Below are 20,335 nucleotides of genomic sequence, written 5' to 3'. Positions count from 1 at the left end.
TGTAGATACACACAACTGTCTAAGCCTCTAAACCAGTGATTCTTAGCCAGGGGACAAGTGGCCCCCCAGGGGACATCTGGCAATGTCTGGAGATATTTTTGGTTGTGACAACTTGGGGGGAAGTGTGCTACTGTCACCGAGTGGAGTAAAACCCAGAAATGCTGCTAAACATCCCATAGTGCACGGACAGCACCCCCAAACGCACCCCAGCAATGGCACTAGTGCTGTCAAGAAACTTTGCTCTAAACTGGGAGCCCCTTGTGACCTAAACGGGAAGGAAATCCCAAAAAGAGGGGATATATGTATATGTATAGCTGATTCGCTTTGCTGTACAGTAGAAACTAACACAAAGTAACTATACTCCAATAAAAATTAATAAAAATAAATAATAAACTGGGAGCCCCTTGTGGGCAGGAACTATATTGTAGTCACCTTGACATCCCGAGGTCACAAGACAGCGCCTGACCCCCAGGCGCTGAGCAAATGTTTAAATGCAAGAGGAAATGGCAACACAAAGATATACTTATGTATATAAAGAAGTCTTACAACAGCAACAAAAAGACAAAGGACCCAATTCAAAAATGGGCAAAGGACTTGAATGAACCTTTCTCCAAAGAAGATATACAAATGGCCAACCAGCACATGAAAAGATGCTCAGCATCACTAGCCATCAGGGAAATGCACATCAAAACCACAATGAGATACCACTTCACATCCACCAGAATGACAATAATACATTGTAATAACAGTAATCGGAAAATAACATGTTGATAAAAATGTGGAAAAATTGGAACCCTCACACATTGCTGGTGGGAATGTAAAACGGTGTAGTCTGGCATTTCCTCAAAAGATTAAGCAAAAAATTACCATATGACCCAGCAGTTCCACTTCCCAAAGAATTGAAAACAGATCTGTGAACCAAAAGTTGTACATACATGCCCATAGCTGCATCATTTACAACTGTCAAAAGTTGGAAACCCAAATGTCCATCAACTGACAGATGGATAAACAAACTGTGGTATACCCATGCAATAGAATATTATTTAGCCATAAAAAAGAACGAAGTACTGATACATGCTACAACGTGGGGAAGCCAGACCCAACAGGCCACATATTGGATGATGCCATTTATATGAAATATTCAGAATAGACAAATCTATTGAATCAAAAAAGAGATTAGTGGTTGCCAGGGGCTGGGGGAAGGGAGAGTGACAAGGTTTCCTTTCGAGGTGATGAAGGAGTTCTGGAACTAGAGAGTGGTGAGAGTTGCACAACACTGTGAATGTACTTAATGTCACTGAAGTGTACACTTTAAAATGATTAAAATGGCAAATTTTATGTTATATGTATTGCACAATAAATGCTCGTCCAGTCTCTACTGTGTGTCAGGAACGGTGCTCTGCATTCGGGACAGGAGGGAATGAGACCTGACTGTATGATCTCTACTCCCCAGGGATACAGAAGGGGAGAAAACCCAGCAAACAGTCATGGACCCAAGGAGGCCTCAGATGTAAGTGCTGGGAGTTCCGAGGAAAAATCGATCTCCAGGCTGTGGGCAGGGAGGGTCAGGGAGACAGCTTTTGAAGAAGGAGGGCAATTTGCCCTTGGGGAGTCGAGCCCGCTGCTACGGAAAGAATGTGTGACTAGAGGCCATATCAGGCTATGCCATTCCGGGGATGGGTAAGAGAGTTTAATGCCTGAGACGTGGGGCTAGTCAGACACAAGGGAGAGGGAGGAGCGCAGACACCTTTAGAAACCCCTCCCGGACTTCTGCAGGGATGCAGTGGAGGGAGGGGGGTGATTCGGCCTGGGTGTTCTTGAAGCCCTCAGGCTCCCACGAGGCTTTTTTCCCCTGCATCCTGGCAAGGGGGGCTGGCAAGCAGACAGAGATGGAGAGAGCCAGGGCTCACATTACTTAAGGGGGACCAGGTACCAGGTGTTTGAACAGGGTTTCAGCTAATCCTCACAGTAACCCAGAGGTAGGTTCTACCATTGCCTCCCTCCCTCCCTCCCTCTTCCTTCCTTCCTTCCTTCCTTCCTTCTTTCCTTCCTTCCTTCCTTCCTCTCTTTCTTTCTTTCTTTCTTTCTTTCTTTCTTTCTTTCTTCTTTCTTTCTTTCTTTCTTTCTTTCTTTCTTTCTTTTTCTTTCTTTCTGTCTCTCTCTCTCTCCCCTCCCTCCCTCCCTCCCTCCCTTCCTTCTTTCTTTCTTTCTTTGTTTTTATACTATTGCCTTTTCCAAGATGGGGAAATGTGACACTGACAGGTAAAATGGCCATGGCCTGAGTCCATCATGCTGGTGGAAGCCCAATTCAGCTCTGGTCAGTGTGACCTCGAGACCCACCGGGATGCTGGTAGAAAGAATCCGCTGTGGCCAGGGCAGAGGCTCAGCCTGTGGACGTGAGGCCTCAGATTCCTGTCTCCTGGCCCCAGAACTCTTAGGAAGCTCAAAGGCCTGAGTTTCAGCCACTGGCAGCTTCTGGCCTGACCACTTCCCAGGAGAGAGGGACCAGGGTATGCAGGAATGTCCAGTCCTCAGACCCCGCCCGCCACACTGACCTGGGGGCCAGGCAGCTGAAAGAGCCCCAGCCTGGGCTGTAGAACTCGGGCTAGTCCCCCTGCCATCCTTCCTGGCTGAGGGACCCTGAACAAGTCTCAACCTCTGGGGACTGTGCTTGGCTCATCTGTAATGCACAGGAAGCTGGCTAGAGGATTCCTTTTCTTCTTCTTCCCCCTGGATAGATTCATTGACATATATATATGTATATGTATATACACACACACACACAGGCCTGTTTCATGCTCCTTGCTTCCCTATACGTATTTGCATATACTTACTAAAATACTGTATATACTGATGCTGTAACTTTAGTGTTTTCACTAAATCATGTCTTCGAGGTCTTTCCAGGTCAGGAATGTAGCTCTCCCCAATTCTTCTAAAAAGACGGCTTATATTCCCATGTAATGGAACCCCTTCCCATCTTGGATTGCCAAGCCCTTAGGCGAACATTCCTGCATTCTACTGTGTGCTTGTGTGAGCGTTTCTACAGGAGATTCTTAGAAGTGGGATGGCTGGGCCCAAGAGCACGCAGCTTAAATTCTGAAAGAGACTGCCAAAGGATCTGAGAAGGCCCAGGAACTAGGTGATTTCTAAAACTGTTTCCTGCATGGATGTTTCTTGGACTTCTAGCAGGGAAGGGGGTAATGCCTTTAGAAGAGTCCTTTAACTTCTGTGGGCCTCCGTTTGCTCACCTGTAAAATGGGAAACCTACAGTAATATACATGGAGGTGCTCCAGACTTTCCTGTTGAAATGTGAGGGGTCAATACTGCCCTCAATATCGGGAGGCTCAGCAGTTGAACACACCGCCTCCATGATGTACAAACCAGAACGAGGAACCTGAACAAGAAGGATGCTCTCTTATGTCAATCATCCACTGTGAGTGGGGCACCTGTATTAGATCAGCAGTTCTCAGTGGTGGTGGGGGGGGATTTTGCACCCCCCCAGAGGACGTCTGACAATGCTTGGAGATGATTTTAGTTGTCATAAATGGAAGTGGTTGCAAGCGGCTTTACTGGGTAGAGGGTAGGGATGCTGTTAGACATCCTACAATGCACAGGACAGCCCCCTGCCCCCCGCAACAAAGAATGATCCGGCCCCAAACGGCAACACTGCTGAGGATAAGAAACCCTGCTCTAGACCTCTCTCTTATCTGATGCCTACCCCCCAACAAACCCAATTCAAAGATAAGGAAACTGAGGCTCAGAGAGGTGGATGACCTGCCCAAGGTCTCCCGTCAGCAGTAATGGGAGTAGACTCCCGGCTCCATCTGACTTTAGGGTCTGCGGTGCATTCCACATACTGTACGGTCTCTCTGGGAAGACATCACCCTTGTCTCCAAGCAGGGGCTGACTGTTCGCTGCCTCTACCCCTGACAGATTATCTACACTGCGAGTCATAAGTTTTACCTAAAAGCACAACCTCCCTACCCAGGTTTAGAGGTTTTCTGACTTGTAATCATAATCACTGCTTCCACCCACTTGCCCTGTGCCATGCACTTTACAAAGATTAACTCATTTTACCCTGATAAGGACACTGAGGGAACTGAGTCACAGAGAAGTTAATAATTCCTCCAAGAAACACACTAAGTAGCAGATTTGGGCTCTAGACCCTGATAAAAGGGATTCAGAGACTGATCTCTCAACCCCCATGCACTACAGTTCTCCCTCATACTCTGAACTTTCACCTTGGCACCTTGGACTTGGATCCCTGCTCTAAATTGGAGCACAACAGCCAACCCCTTAGCTGGAGGCAGGGGGAGTCTCTGCCTCAAGACCCTCCCATTTGTAGGGACCTGTTTGCCATTGCCCCAGTGGGCATCCGATGCCTCAGGAAAAGGAGCAGGCTCTGAGCTGGGGTGGGACATCGCGGCAGGGAACTCGGGGTCAGAGAGAAAAGGCAGGGATCGAGGCGGGGGGGCTCTGGAGGGAGGGGTTGTGACTTCCAGTTCTGGGGGGGGGGGCTCTGTCCAAAGTGCCTGGAGCAAGCCTCACCTGCTACAGATATTCCTGCAGCAGCGTCGGCTCCAGACTCTTGCAACTGATCTCATTTGCTATCCTGAGTCCATTTGTATTCTGGCAAGCCTAGATTTGGCAGTGGGCTCAATAAAAAGATCCCAAGGGCTGAGTGGTGAAGTGCAAGGCCCTGGGAATGGATCTACAAGGTGGCTTGTTGGGGGGCAGCGCTGGGTTCCAGCTCTGTCCCTTCCTAGCTGCGTGACATTGGCAGAGCCTCTGTACCACCTCTGACAAGTGGGGACCACAGTGCCCAGAAGTCCCGGTTCTAAATATGAGGACAAGAGGTGATGTCCGGGACCCCGGCAGCCCAGGAGTCCCGGAGAGGCTGTGACCAGCTTCGCCACCCACTGGCTAGGTGACCTTGAGCAAGTCTCTTCCCCTCCTTGTGCCTCTCTTTGCTCAACTGTCAAATGAAGGAGCAAGATCTTTGATTTGGAGTCCCTGGGAGGTCTAAGGACTCCAGACTGGGCCATTTTTCTCTCTCCAGGGCTGACCTCTTTGGGCGTCCAGGACACATGCTTCTCCTACTCCACCCCTAGGGTGAAGCTCCAAAGAGCAAAGCAAAGCTCCTTGCCTTCTCTCCCCTGCCTCCCGCCCCCATCCTGGCCTGCCAGATTACAGCGGTGCCCAGCCCCACTCAGGTCACCAACATCCTGTCCCTTAGTCCAGCTTCACTGAAGCCAGCCCAACGGATGGTTCCTGCAGCATCTCCCCTGGCCAAGGGCCTAGGGAATTCCACCGGGCAATGCCCACAGGAGCTGGGGGAGGGGCAGCCCCAGGGAGCAAATTGGGGCCCTTCTGTCTGCACTGACACCCTCTTCTCTAGAAGAGGGGTTGGCCTGCCTCAGGGGAGGATATTCTGAGCACAGTCCTTTGTGTGTGAGTGTGTGTGTGTGTGTGTGTGTGTGTGTGTGTGTGTGTGTGTGTGTGTTGGCGGGGGGGGGTCCCTGCTGGTCCTGCTGCCTCAGAGGCCATCTCTGTTGGCAGTTTGGAGGCTCCTGGAATGATCTCTAGGCTCAGGATTCCAGCTTTAAGAGTTCCAGTCTTACTAAACCTCATCCTCTGGCCTTACCTCTGGCCAGGGTGGGTGAGGAAAGGTGAGATGGAATTAGGTGGGAAGGATGGGACTGGGAGAGGTGGATGGGGGGGTGTTAGTGGGATGGGATTTGTGTAAAAGGGTTACAGAGGGGTGGATTGAGGTGGGTGACTTGGTCCAGACTGGTGACCAGACCCTGGCCCTGTTTCTGAGTGTGAAAACCCCTTCTGTTATATCTTGACTGGAGAAAGAGGGGAAATCCCCCAAATGCCTTCAGTGTGGAGGTGTCTGAGGCAACCAACCATCTCTCTCCTACGGATGGGGGGGTGGGAGGAGGTAGGTAATCATCCACCTCTAAAGGCAAATCGCAGAGTCCAGTTTCTGAGTTGGGGGGCCCAGGGAGGTCTGTATCGGGTTTGAGAGTGACATGCAGAATCTCTGGAGAGGGATATCCTCTTAAGGAGGGGCTTATTTCCCCTCCTGGAGGAAACACACCGTTATCTATGAGCTGAGAAGGGAGGGTGGGGAGAAGAATCCAAACTTAGTTTTTTAGGGAGGGGGAAGGGGCATGGGTCTCCAAAGAGATAAAGGGGCCCTAGATACCTGGGGAGGCTGGAACCCACTTTGAGGGGGCACGTTCCATTCCAGGGGGTAAAGTAAGAAGAGGAATCCTATCTCTAGAGCCGGGGGCCAGGAAGGAAAGGCCCATTTCTGAAGGGAAAAGGAAACTATTTTGCTCTCTGGGAGGTGAGAGACCCTCTCTTTTCCGGGGGTGGGCGGGGGACCCGCGTCTCGGGAAGATGAGGGCTCCGTCTCTGTGAGAAGATGCCCCGTTTTTGCTCCCTGGGGCAGGGCCGAAGGATTCCGTCTCAGCTGCCGCGGAAGGGCCCGTCTCACGCGACCCTGCGCCAGGTCCTTACCTCCAGGCCCCTGCTCCAACGTTCGGACTCCGGTCTGCCAGGCACCGACTTGAGGGATCCGCGCCCTGAGCTCCGGTTCCTCCCGGTCTCTGCCCAGCTTCCCCCAGCGACTCGCCGAGCTTCTTGGCTCCGCCGAGAGACTCTGGCCAATCAGAGCTGCCGATTCCGGCCCTCGCTCGCACCGCCGCCAATCAGCGCGTCCGCCACGGGCCACCGCCCCCGGGAGGGAGGGGGAAGGAGGGACGGGGGCACAGTCCGGCCTCCGGGGGCGGAAGAACTGGGGGCCTGGAGGAGGGACTGCGAGGGCCGGGAGCGAGGGTCCGGACTGTGGCGGCGGCCGCGAGGAGCCCCCACCAAGCCGGAGGGGAGCCTATCTGATGGGGGGTGGGGAGCCCGTCTCTAAAAGCGGGGCGGCTCTATAGTTTGATTTCACCTGGACTTTAATTACCCCCTGACCCTTTTCTGGACCCTCGCGGCTGCGGGCGAGTGTAGCTGCCCCATCTGCACCCTGCGGCCCGGATTTCGGGCTCTGGAAACCTAGATTCGGAGTCAGACAAGGTTCCGTATGAAAGGGAGGGGAAAGAGCATCGGGCCCTCCCCCGCCTACACGTACCCCCCACCCCACCCCCCTCACGTGCTCCCCTCCCTCCTTGCAGGTGCTCAGGGCCCTCTCATTCTCTGCCCTAAGAGCTGCCATTCACGTAACACCTCCTAGCCCATCAACTCCGGAAGACGAATAGCTAGTGCATCGTGGGGGCGATGCAAAGATCACGGGGCTAGGAGTCCATGGTTCATTCTGCACGATCTAGGGTAGGTCACTCCGCCTCCCTGATACTCAATTTCCTCAACAGTAAGTGGAGACAGCTGTGATAGTACCTCCTTCATGGGCATAAGAGAGGTGGTAGATGTGATAAAGGTGCTTTTATAAAAATTAAAATGCTGAGGGCTTCCTTGGTGGCGCAGTGGTTGGGAATCTGCCTGCTAATGCAGGGGACAAGGGTTCGAGCCCTGGTCTGGGAGGATCCCACATGCCGCGGAGCAACTGGACCCGTGAGCCACAGCTGCTGAGCCTGCGCATCTGGAGCCTGTGCTCCGCAGCAGGAGAGGCCGCGACAGTGAGAGGCCCGCGCACCGCGATGAAGAGTGGTCCCCGCTTGCCACAGCTAGAGGAAGCCCTCGCACAGAGACGAAGACCCAACGCAGCCCCCCGCAAAAATAAATAATTAAATAAATAAAAATTTAAAAAAAAATTAAAATGCTGTATGAAAACTAGTTAATACTAAAGTGTGAATGACTGATAGCCCAGTAGCTTTCTAAAGGTATCTAGAAAGAGGATGCGTTCATTCAATGGTAAAATCAAAACACAGGAAACTACCCATCAGAACAACATGAGATGACCAAGTGCTCATAATGAATGGATGAAGGGGGATTCCAGAACTTAAAAGGCCAAGGAAGAATACAGCTTGGGTTTTCCCACTCAGCATGATCAGGTAACTATCTCCTTAGTCTGCTGGAATCTTGCAAAACCCTGAGGTCCTTCTTTCCTGCCTTCCATGAATCTGGGCTGCCCTATCTCTGATTAGGTGTGCAGGACTATAGTCCTAGGAATTAAGATAAATATAAAGCAAACAAATACATTTTAAAACCGCCAAACAGGGACTTCCCTGGTGGTGCAGTGGATAAGACCCTGCGCTCCCAATGCGAGGGACCTGGGTTCGATCCCTGGTCAGGGAACTAGATCCCACATGCACGCTTCAACTAAGGAGCCCACCTGCCACAACTAAGACCTCATGCAACCAAATAAATAAATATTAAAAAAAAAAAAACAACAACTGCCAAACAAACAAACCACCTGCCCCCTAGTGTGGTCTGTGACTGTAGAGACCAAAAAAAATAATAAGAGTAATATGAAGGAATAGACAGAAAATATAATTGATCCACAGTTCTACTAAAACTGAGCTTTGCCAATCTCTTTGGTATGTTAATCCCGTCACCTTGCAGAACTTTATGAGGCCTGGTGTATAAATCGAGCAATTTTTCCTTAAAACCTAAGCCATGCAGATAATCCCTTTTATTGCCCAAGACACACTCAAAGAAATAAAATGATCAGTAAATATGGGAGGAAATAAAGTTTGTCAAAGAAAGGCAAATTAAAGAGATGGAAAATTTCATCTACAAAATGGCCTTGTTTTTATTATAATTACCATTATTTGTGGAGGTTTCAAGGTAGTGGACAATTTCATAAATTGCTGTTGGGAGTATCAATGTTCAAAGCCTTTCTGGAAAGAAACTGAGTACTCCTATTTAAAAAAATCTTAAAAATGAGCTTACCCTTTGAACTAGCAGTTAAACCTCTATGAATTTATCCTAAAACAATGAATGATGCATAAGTTTAGTGATAAAGTGATTTACTGTCACTTTGTTTCTTGTAGCAAAAAACTGGAAACAAATGTACAACAGGGACTCGGAAGGGACATCTGTTGCATGATACTGAATGCCTCCAGTAAAGCATAGGTGTTGAATATTGAATGGTATGGAATTGAATAAAACATAGTATTGACTATTGAATGGTTGACTCAAAATATTAAGTGAGCAAAACATATTCACCTAAAAAGTTTATTTGGTGTTGTTCTATTTTTGGTAAATCTATATAAATAGATACAGATATATCAGTGCTATCCAATAGAACTTTCTGTGATGGTGGAAATGTTCTGTATCTGTGCTGTTCAATATGGTAGCCACCAGCCATAGGTAGGTATGGAACACTTGACATGTCACTAGTCGAATGAGAAACTGAATTTTAAAATATTATCTAGTTTTATTTATTTTTATTTATTTATTTATTTTGGCTGCGCCGCACGACTTGTGGGATCTTAGTTTCCCCAACCAGGGATCAAACCTGGGCCCTCGGCAGTGAAAGCGTGCATCCTAACCACAGGACCACCCGGGAATTCCCTAATTTTAGTTTTAAGTTAAATAGTCACACGTGGCTAGTGGCTATCACACTGAACATCACCAATATAGATGATAGATAGATAGATAAATAGATAGATAGATAGACAGATAGACAGGCTAAAAAAATACATGCCCAGAAGTAGTTCCCTCTTTATGTTGAAATTGTGGATGATTATAATTTTACTTTATCTGCATGTCACTAATTTCTAATCATTCTATAATGAATATATATTGCTTCTGTACTAAGAAAAAAATATTTAAAATGAAAAACAAAAGGCAAAAGTCTAAGTCAAATGCCACCCACCATCTGTTTATATGACCTGCAAGCTAGGATATAAAATGGGTTTTACATTTTTAATGGTAGAAAAAAGTCAAAAGAAGAAGAATATTTTGTATCTCAAGAAAATTGTGTAAAATTCAAATTTCATTGTGCATAAAGTTTTACTGGAACACAGCCATTCCCACCCACTTATGGATGTCTGTGGCTGTCTTTGTGCTACCATGGCAGAGCTGAGACGTAGTTGTGACAGAGACCATATAGCCTGCGAAACCAGAAATATTTACCATCTGGTGTTTTTAGAAAAGTTTGCCAGGCCCTGGTCTAAGGCAGTCAGGGGAGACAAAGTGTGTGGAGTCATCTTCATCTGTTCATTCATTCATTCGTCTATGTATGGAGCATCCACTGTGGGTTAGGCCCTGGTGCTGGGCATCCAAGGAGGTGCTGTGTTGTTTCTGGTTCAGGGAGGGTGTGAGAGGGATATTTAGAGCCAGGGGCTTTGCAAGCTGGTTCTCAAATAGCTTCATTGTGACACTTGTGAAGAAAACTGTCAGCAGGTAGAGAAAGTCCTGCTCACATTAGCTTTGCTTGCATTTTCCTCAGCTCCACAGCTTTCCTGTGGGGCTGCTTGGGGCTGCAGGTGTCTTCCAGGGGATGCTGAGAATGTCTTCCAGAGGCTGGCTGAGGCCCAGGATGGGAACTCCTGCCAGAAAAGCAGCTCTGACTGTGAGGGTTCCCACTGCACCTCCTGAGAGGAGAAATGAGGGCAATGGAGCCTGAGGCTCTTGGGACTCAGGAAAGACCCTCAGCAATCAGCAGCTCCTTGTACAGAAAACGAAACTGAGGCTCAGAGATGAGGATGAACTTGCCCAGAGACAGATTATAATGTGTGCCTTATTTCTCAGGTCTGTGCTTTCCATACTCTCTGCTCACAAACTAATAAAGGGGTGTCATAGAGGGCATTTGGGTATGAGGGAAAGGGGACCAGTTTGGGACTTGATATTGATTTCCAGTTTCACCTTCCAGTGGTCATGTGACACTGGACAAGTCATTTACCCCTTCTCAGCCTCTGTGTTTTCATCTGTAAACTGGGTAAAGTATCTACCACAAGATCCACATGTAAAAGAATGAAGTTGGACCTTTACTTCACACCATATAAAAAATTAACTCATAGTGGATCAAAGACCTAAATATGTCTTAAAACTATAAAACTCTTAGAAGCAAACACAGGATGATGTTCCCAGGGTGGGAGCAGGTACATCAGCCATGATGGCCAGAGGTCGCCTGCAAGGCTGGGACATAAGTGGACGCCTGAATGCGAAGAGCAAGGCTGGATGGGATTTCCTTGCACTGATTCCCATGCATTTTGTTCCTTGCGCTGCGCTCCTGGAAGACCCAGGGCTGCCTGCAACTTTCCTTACCTGAAGGACAGGTAAAACAGGGACAGCGTGGGTAGGTGTGCCACAACCAACAGAAGCAGTTGCCACATCTGATATGTCACAGACATGCTTTATTCTGCTGTCTTTGTGATGTCTGGGCCCCTCAGAGCTGCCAGCCCGAAAGAGACACGACAGTGCATTTACCCTGGTAGCTCTGGACACACTGAAACATCAGGGGGACTGTGTCATTCTCTAGTGCCCCCCACCCCCCCACCCATGCCCTGCAGAGCTTCCCTGAGGCAGGAAATGCACAAGGCAGCCCCTGAGAACAATCATCCTGCTCAAATGTCAACAGTGCCGAAGCTGAGAAACCTAGTACTAGGTGATGTTTATGTAGTTCCCAGAATATGGAAGGAACTTGTTGTGTACGAGGTCCCTTCCTCCTGTGGCTGGAGACGTCCTCCGATTCATCCCAATTCTTCTTGGTGGATACATGCAAGGGCATGTCGGGGGGTCAGATGGAGGGGTGTGGCTCCCCCCTAACCTCCACTGCTGGAGAAAATAGCTAAGCATTTAGGTCTTTCCTGAGGTCTTTGAGGACAGTACCTGGCATGCAGTAGGTGCTCTATTAATACTTGGCCCTGACAACTCCCTAATGAGGAGGAGAAAACCCAAAGTGAGAACAAACTTCCCTCGGGGCCAGCAATTCCGAAGTCATTTCTCCCCCTCATCCTCCCCTTGATACTGACTCGGATCCTTGGACTCCTTAATCAATAGAAATTGATAAGAGGTCAGGCGAGAAATTCAGGCCAGGCTTTGTTGGGACTGCAGCACAAGGGAGCAAAAAAACCCCAAGGAACATGTGCCCTTGCTTGCTCCCTGAGGAGGGAGCTGGTTTCTGGGTTTTTTTTGAAATTCTTATGTGTGTATGTATGTATGTATTTATTTATTTGGCTGCGTTGGGTCTTCATTGCGGTGCGCGGGCTTCTCACTGCGGTGGCTTCTCTTTGTTGCGGAGAATGGGCTCTAGGCGTGCGGGCTCAGTAGTTGTGGCTCAAGGGCTCTAGAGCACAGGCTCAGTAGTTGTGGTGCACGGGCTTAGTTGCTCCGTGGCATGTGGGATCTTCCCGGACCAGGGCTCGAACCCGTGTCCCCTGCACCGGCAGGTGGACTCCCAACCACTGCGCCACCTGGGAAGCCCCGGGAGCTGGTTTCGTAAATGAGGTGAGGGTAGGGGTGGATCGGTGGGTTGGGCCAGAGGGGTGTGGCCTTAGGTGGTCTGCCTACTTGCTTAGTGGTGCTGTGAGCAGGGATCATGGGTAGTATGCTGCTTTTGTACCCAGCACCTCAGAAATGACAGTTGGTTTGTGGCCTTTTTGTACCTTATTGTTCCTAATTGCCCCAACCGCGCATGCATGCAGTTAATTTTAGTTGCTTCTGCAAGTGCAAGCACTCTGGTTAAGGGTCCCAGGAAGGTACCAGATGACATGCCAGCTCCTGGGCCTCTCCTTACCTGCATTCACCAGGGTTCCAGTCCCAGACCCGTTGTTACTTCCCAGCTGTGTGACCTTGAGCTTGTCACTGGCTCTCTCTGAGCCTCAGCTTTCTAAGTGGGGATCATGATTTCTCCTCGCTGGGTGTTGAGAGGATTAAATGTGGTAGCTTGTGCATACAGCTTGGGAAATCAGTGTTCACATCCCGTAAGGTCCCATCCTCTTTATGAGGACCACCGAACCAAAGCTACTTTCACTGAAATATCCTCCACTCTCCTCTGTAACTGCAGGCAGGTGACAGCCTCCCCCCATGCCGCAGTCTTATGTGTGACCGAGGGCCTGACGTCTGCCACGCTGGGTCCTGAGTGGGGTGCCCGTGACTCTAGGCTGCTTCAGTCCATCCTCAAGTCTGTGATACGGCACAGCAAGCTGAGCTGGGTGAGCCTATTGAACAAATGTGACCTTTGGGATCTGGAGTCCTTAGAGGCTACAGTGGAAACCATTCACCCAGCCCTGCCGCTCACAGGCCCCGGGATCCTTGGGGGCTCCTCCTCCTCTCTGACCCTCCGTTTCCCTGCCCATAAAAAGGGGTGGTACTGCAAGATGCGTCTGCTCAGCGAGGAGGTTAGACGGTTGAGTTTCGCCCTGATTTCCCAGGTCCCTCCCCTAGTTCAGCCACTGGGCTCACACCCTGGGTCCCAGGATCCCAGGATCCTCACCATTAAGGACCTCAGAGTTACATGATTACATGTGATCCCATGAGACAGGTCCTGTGAAAGAGCATGATACATGTAGAGTGCCCTACAAGTGTAAGGAATGACTATTAACCTAGCCTGGGGGTGACCAGCGGGGACACCTGGCCATTGTCTGGAGCCGGTTTGGGTTGTCGTGACCAGGGGAGGAGGGAGGTGCTGGCATCAATTGAATGGAGGCCAGAGATGCTGCTAAACATCTAATAGTGCACAGGCCGGGCCCCAGCAAAGAGTTATCTGGCCCCAAAAGTCAACAGTGCCGCGGCTGAGAAACCCTGCTCTAGTGTAACTTCTCTAGTTTGACAAGACCGACCTTGGGCAAGTTTTAACCTCTCTGAGTTGAAGTTTCTTCATCTGTAAAATGGGGGTAAGAATAATAGTACTTACCCCCATAGGATTGTGGTGAGGTTTAAAAGAGAGGACCTATGTAAAGAGTCCTACTGTACAAACACAGCCAGAAAAATAGGAGTGGGGGGACCCCCCCCTCCCCATCTCTCGATTTTAGTTCTCACTCTTCCCCACATGGCTGCCTTCCCCCTGGAACATCCAGGTGTGTGTTGTCATGGAAACCTTTCAGGGATGGTGCACTCAAGAGCTCGTATGATTTTTTTTTCTCCCCAAAATAACCCATCCTGTCAGTCAAATAACACTTAGGCGAAGTGGTTAGGCAAGTGAGATTGTTTTACCATCATTAACTGTTGAGCAAGGCGGCTGCTTGGGGAATTTCCATCCCCCTCTGAGACAGGCAGTTAAAAGAAATGCAACAGTGAACAATTAATAATAGTGATGGTGATGATGCTGATGGCGGTGGTGATGAAAGTGATAATGATGATGACCACCATCTCTTGCATCTCTCCTGAACCAGGTTATGTGCCATGTGCTTTATATGCGTTATCAAGTACAACCTTTTACAGACGCAAATGCCGAGGCTTGGAGAAGTGAGTGTTAGGGCTGGCTTGAGCCCAGTTCAGACACCTGGTGCCATGCTCTAACCACCAAGCTTTATTGCCTTTCAGGAGCCTTCAGTGGAAGAGGGTGTATGGGGAAAGCTCAGTTCCTTTTGTCCCTGGCCCCAGCATCCAAACCATTAGCTCCAGGCTCTCTTCTTGGTAAGCTGGAAGCTGGAAACTCCACAATTGCCCATGCAACCCATTTCTGAGCTTAACTCCTTGATCCAGACATTGCTGCCCCCAAAGAAACGGTCCTGTATGGCTCCAATGTGCACTGCTTCCTAAAGCCTAAGGCAGAATGGTGTCTCAGTCCTGGTATATCAAACCCTTGGATCTATCCCAGCAAAATAGCATAGCAAACTCTCTGATCCACAGGGCTCCTGCTTGCCTCCAGACAAACAGTCCCCACCCTGGGCAGGGGGTAATTGTAAGAATGCTGACTACAGAGCCAGGCAGACCCGGGCTTAGATCCCACCCTTGTTACTTCAGAGTCCTGGGACCTCGGACAGCCTACGTGTGCTCTTTGAGCCTCAGCTTACCCACCTCTAAAATGGGTTCAGGGTTGATATACTGATAAATGAGAGTAGTAGTAAGTGCTTAATAAACGTGGGTTTGATCTGAATTAGGGTGTGGGGCTAACTAGGTCCTGGCCGCTCTCAGAACTAATGTGCCATTGGATAATGTAGCGCAGGTTGGGTAGAGAGTCCCTCGTGACTCCCAGGGTCCACTTGGGAGCGGCTGCCAGTGGCCAAGGGGACAGATGACTATGCCCTAGATTCCTCGCTGCAGTTCCCGCTGTCGATTCATGAGGCTGGGGCGCCACCTCGCGGCGAGAGTCCTCCGGGGAGCCAGCCTGGAGGTGAGGTGGGAGGAGAAAAGGACCTGCAGGCTCCAAGAAGTAGCTCCAACCCCCGTCTTCACCTCCGGTTGGGGCAGAGCAAGGAGGCCGAAGAGCTCTGGTTCCCTTGCGGTTTATTCATTCATTCACTCCTCCGTTCCTTCCTCTGCACTGCCAGCTCCTCTGTCTTCAGGACCGGCGCCATCACCTCCCCCATCGTTAACGCTCTACTAGATGGCTTTACTTTTCTTCGTAGCGCTTATCAACCCCGTCGACGTTATAATTCTCAAACCATTAAAAGGTAATTCTCTTCAAATTGATAGCGAGCACGCTGCAGAACCTTGTTTAATTCACTAAAGAGGGACTAAGCAGGACGAGCTGGTTCAAAAGAGGATACGAAAACCAGAGGTTTTCAGAGTAAGTTGGGAAAATGGTGAGATGAAGTTGCCGTTTTAGACATAAATTTGGTTAATGTCCTATAGAGCAAAGACACCGAACCCCTTGTGAGAGAGCTTGGGACAGAGGCACCCAGTTAAGCCAAACCCGGATTCCTGACCATAGAAACTGTAGGAGGGGGGCTTCCCTGGTGGCGCAGCGGTTGAGAATCCGCCTGCCGATGCAGGAGACACGGGTTCGAGCCCTGGTCCAGGAAGATCCCACATGCCACGGAGCAACTGGTCCCGTGAGCCACAACTACTGAGCTTGCGCATCTGCAGCCTGTGCTCCGCAACAAGAGAGGCCGCGATAATGAGAGGCCCGCGCACCACGATGAAGAGTGGCCCCCACTTGCCACAAGTAGAGAAAGCCCTCGCACAGAAACGAAGACCCAACACAGCCAAAAATATAAATAAATAAATAAAAATTAAAAAAAAAAAGAAACTGTAGGAGGATAAATGTTTGTGTTTTAAGCCTCTAAGTTTTGGGGGTATTTTGTTATGCAGTGAATGGATAATACAACCTCTGTGCTCTCTACAGAGGGCCTCGCTTGTATTAGAGTTCTCCGGCCACTGGGCAGAGGCTCAGAGGTCTGAGTCACTCCCCCTGTGGTGGCTGGATTTACGCCCACCTTCAGTTTGCTGCCATGTCCGTGAGGGCTCTTGAAAAAGTAATGGGCTAGAAACGTGGATAAAATCTATGGCGCGACTCCAGCCTTTAGTGCAGACGGTGGCCATGCTCTCCTGGGCTTGGATATGCCAAATTCCCAACCAGGAAAACTGGACAACGTGGAGCTTTATTAAATGGCCCCGAGTCCTCTCGTTCTGTGTCATTGTCATCTGGGTCTCAGCTGGAGGAGGACGGAGCACAGGGTCTTGCAGCCCCAGAGCCACCTGAGGCATGATTTGGCCTCCACACGGGTAACTGTTTCTGTAAGTCTTTCTAGAGCCTTTGGGTCAAAATTGATTTTATTTTCCCAGATTGGCTACTGAGCCACATTGCAAAAGCATGGTTTGACCCATTTGCATTCAACTGTGTCTCTTGGTGGAGGTAGCATTTGCGGGTGTGTGTGTGTGTGTGTGTGCATGCACGTGCGTGAGCTTAATTTTCCTTTATCTTTATTTGCAGTAAAAAAGAAAAACACAAAAATACCCCACGCTGGTTGTAAAAACAAAATACAGTTGACCCTTGAACAATGTGGGAGTTAATCCAAGTATAATTTCTAGTCGGCACTCGGTATCCGCGGTCCCTCCGCATCCACGGATTCAACCAACCATAGAATGTGAGGTTCTGTAGTATTTACTATAGAAAAATATCGAGAATAAGTGGACCCAGGCAGTTCATACCCGTGTTGTTCAAAGGTCAGGTGTAGGTGTGCACAGTACAAAAGGCAAAGTCGCTTATCAACTCCCTCCTCAATCCCACGCCCCAGGATTAACCCAAGCCCGTGGTGCAGCGTCTAACTTTCCACGTAGAAACACATACCTTAGAGCTGCCATTTATAAGCAGTGCCATGGTGGGCAGATTACTTGGAGGGGTGGACGGCCTGTGGGTGTGTTCAGACTCTAGGTCCAGACTGCCTGGGTTCAATTTCTGGCTCCATCGCTTACTACCTATGTGACCTTGGGAGGGTTACCTGGCCTGCCCCCATGCCTTAGTTTACCCAGCCATAAAGTGGGGTTGATACTACCTGCCTCATGTGCATGCTGGGGGATTTACTGAGCTAACACCTGCAAAGTGTTCAGAACAGTTGGCTTTTACTACCTTGATACTCCAGGTCTCCCACAGCAGCATCATACTCAGGCCTGGTTTTGAAGCAAGGCTTTCTCCTCCCCTGAGGTCATCATCTTTCTACGTGGCTCCTCACTGCCCAGGTGCTTAGGGGAGGGTGTTGATGATCCTTTTTCAAGACCCCATCCTACGCTTAACTCTCCCAGTGGCTTGAGCCTTGGAAGTGATGGGGAAGCAGGTTTAATGAATTGAGTTCTAGTTAATTAAGGTTTTACGACATACAGCAGCTTAAGAATAATGTTAGATTTTAATCATTACAACTCTGCTGCTTAAAATCACCTAGTGTTCCCCATGGGAAACCAATTCAAGACCCATTTTGACCAGGCATCTATCAATCAATAGAGATTGGTGTTTCTATTAATTTATTTGTCCACTGCACTTCATTTAGCTTTGTTTATTTCCCACGGGTTTAATCACCAATGGTGGTACCGTTTCTTCCTCTGATTCTTATGTTCTTTCCAATCGTCCCATCGATTTTTTTCCTATCAGCACAGAACTCACATTCACTGGATGCCAGATTGTTCTGATGAGAAGAGTGTCCATGTGGGGACAGAGGTCAGGGCTGCCCACAAGTGTCCAGGGCATCTTCCATCACCCAAGCCCACAGGGTTTTTTTTTTGGTCTGCGGGGCTGACCCTGCCCCTTTGTGGTTTTATTTTTATGTATTTTTAAAATAATTATTTATTTATTTTGGCTGCGCTGGGTCTTAAGTTGCAGCATGAGGGGTCTTTTAGTTGAGGCATGCATGCGGGATCTAGTTAAACCGACCAGGGATTGAACTCGGGCCCCCTGCATTGAAAACGTGGAGTCTTACCCACTGGACTGCCAGGGAATTCCCTGTGGTTTTAACAGAGGGTTAAAATGCACAGAACCATCAGGTTGATTTCTCAGTCTGTTGGTAGAGAGACTGTAACATCACTTAATAGTTCATGGATTTCAGAACCACCAGTTGGTTGCCCCAGTGTTGTGGAGCAGAACCTCTCAGCAGTGTTGGGTCAGCAAGTCCTGGCTGACACCTGCTTTGGGGCACGGGACTGCCACCCCGGGTGGGAAACGGCACAGTCTGGGAGGTGTCCTGGGTTCTAGCTGGGACCAGGGGTGAACCCCTGCCTTCTTCCACCGTCTGCAGTGTGACCACCTGCTCAGCACGTCAGCCCGTGCGCTGGCCAAGTGGCCAAGGTGGGTTCGACCTTGCAGTCACATTCCTGAGACCTAATACCACATTAGTGTAGCTTTCTAGAAGACTGCAGGGCAGGGAACATAGCACGCACAGTGCCGTCATCCCATCGGGAGGAGCAGCACCCAGGTACCCAGTACGGCTGCTGCAGCCCAGAGCCCAGAGGCCTAGGGGTCACCTTGATGCAGAGACACAGCAAGCTGGGGCTCCTACCAGGATGCTTTACATCAGAGTCACGGAGGGCCAGGATCTGCCTGCCAACTTAGGGTCAGCCCCATGCACTAGTGTTTCACCTCGGATGGGGCAGACACGACATCCCACTTCTAGCTCCATCCTGTATGAGATACCTGGACCCTGAGATCGTTTCCCCAGGCAGTGGTCTCCCCCACCAGTGGTGTTGAGGGTGACTTGCCTATTCCTCTGAGGGCCACTCAGGTCTTCCAAAGTGACCTTTGTGTGTAACACGGAGCCTGGAATTTAAGGCAGGCCTGTTCAGTATGACTTTTCAAATTTGCTCTCTGCCCAGCTATTGTGGTAGGATAGGTAACACACAGGATCTGTTTTTTTTTTTTTTTTTTTTTTCAGCTGCACAGTGTGGCTTGTGAGATCTTAGTTCCCCGACCAGGGATTGAACCTGGGCCACAGCAGTGAAAGCACCGAGTCTTAACTACTGGACTGCCAGGGAATTCCCAGGATCCGTTTTACGTACACAGAGAGGTAGAGACGGCTCTCAGTGATTCCTCTAGCAGGTGACGATGACAGACAACCAGACCTTATAAATCACCCAGGCCACGGTGTACAAACTGAAGATGCTCCCAAACCAAACAACTCTACATTAGGACAATACCTGCAATCTACTAAAAATTTCCCCAGTGCATCTTACTCAGATTATCTAATATCATCTTCACAGTAACTCCATGAAGAGGGGGAGACTTACTTACCATTTTACAGATGAGGAAGCTGAGGCTCAGAGAGACTAGGACGCTTGTCCAAGGTCATGTGGCTGGTCTGCGGGAGAGCCAGGATGGAACCCAGGCCTGCCCAACCCCAAGTCTGTGCCCTTAACCAGGGATGACACATTACAGTCTTGCTCTTCACAGTGTGGTCCCTGCACCAGCAGCACCTGGGAGCCTGGTAAACTGCAGCATCGAGCCCCACCCGGGACTGAGTCAGAATCTGCGTCTGTCAAAACCCTGGGTGAGGGGCTTCCCTGGCGGCGCAGTGGTTAAGTATCCGCCTGTCAATGCAGGAGACACGGGTTCGAGCCCTGGTCCGGGAAGATCCCACACGCCGCGGAACAACTAAGCCCGTGCGCCACAACTACTGAGCCTGCGCTCTAGAGCCCACGAGCCACAGCTACTGAAGCCTGTGCACCTAGAGTCCGTGCTCTGAGACAAGAGGAGCCACCGCGATGAGAAGCCTGTGCACTGCAATGAAGAGTAGCCCCCGCTCGCCGCAACTAGAGAAAGCCTGCGCACAGCAACGAAGACCCAACGCAGCCAAAAATAAATAAATAAATAAATTAAAAAAAAAACAACCCTGGGTGATTCACGTGCATAGAATCTGAGAAGTGCTGGGCCCACAGCATTACTATTTGTTGGTTTTACCAAATCTTTCCCGTGTAGGTTTGAACCACCAAGTCCCCTCCCTGGGCCATATATCCTCTGAAAATGTTAGAATATGTAAAAAAAAAAATTTGCATCCAATGGCCTGGGTTAATTCTCTAGCAGAACACCTTGATGGTTTGATGATTCTGAAAT

At 49.6% G+C, this 20,335-nt stretch overlaps 1 protein-coding gene across 1 annotated transcript in view; it reads right to left on the bottom strand.

Annotated features, from left to right (window-relative positions):
• Positions 1-6,656, bottom strand: part of ABAT (4-aminobutyrate aminotransferase) — an 88,417-nt gene extending 81,761 nt beyond the window's left edge. The window contains exon 1 of the mRNA XM_036824602.1: positions 6,529-6,656. The gene's annotated coding sequence lies outside the window, so the exon portion shown is untranslated. The remainder of the gene's footprint in view (positions 1-6,528) is intronic.
• Positions 6,657-20,335: the final 13,679 nt, after the last annotated feature.

This window comes from Balaenoptera musculus, chromosome 15 (genome assembly GCF_009873245.2).
Source record: "Balaenoptera musculus isolate JJ_BM4_2016_0621 chromosome 15, mBalMus1.pri.v3, whole genome shotgun sequence".
NCBI classification, from domain to species: Eukaryota; Metazoa; Chordata; class Mammalia; order Artiodactyla; family Balaenopteridae; genus Balaenoptera; species Balaenoptera musculus.
This window is presented reverse-complemented; position numbering and strand designations above follow the sequence as displayed.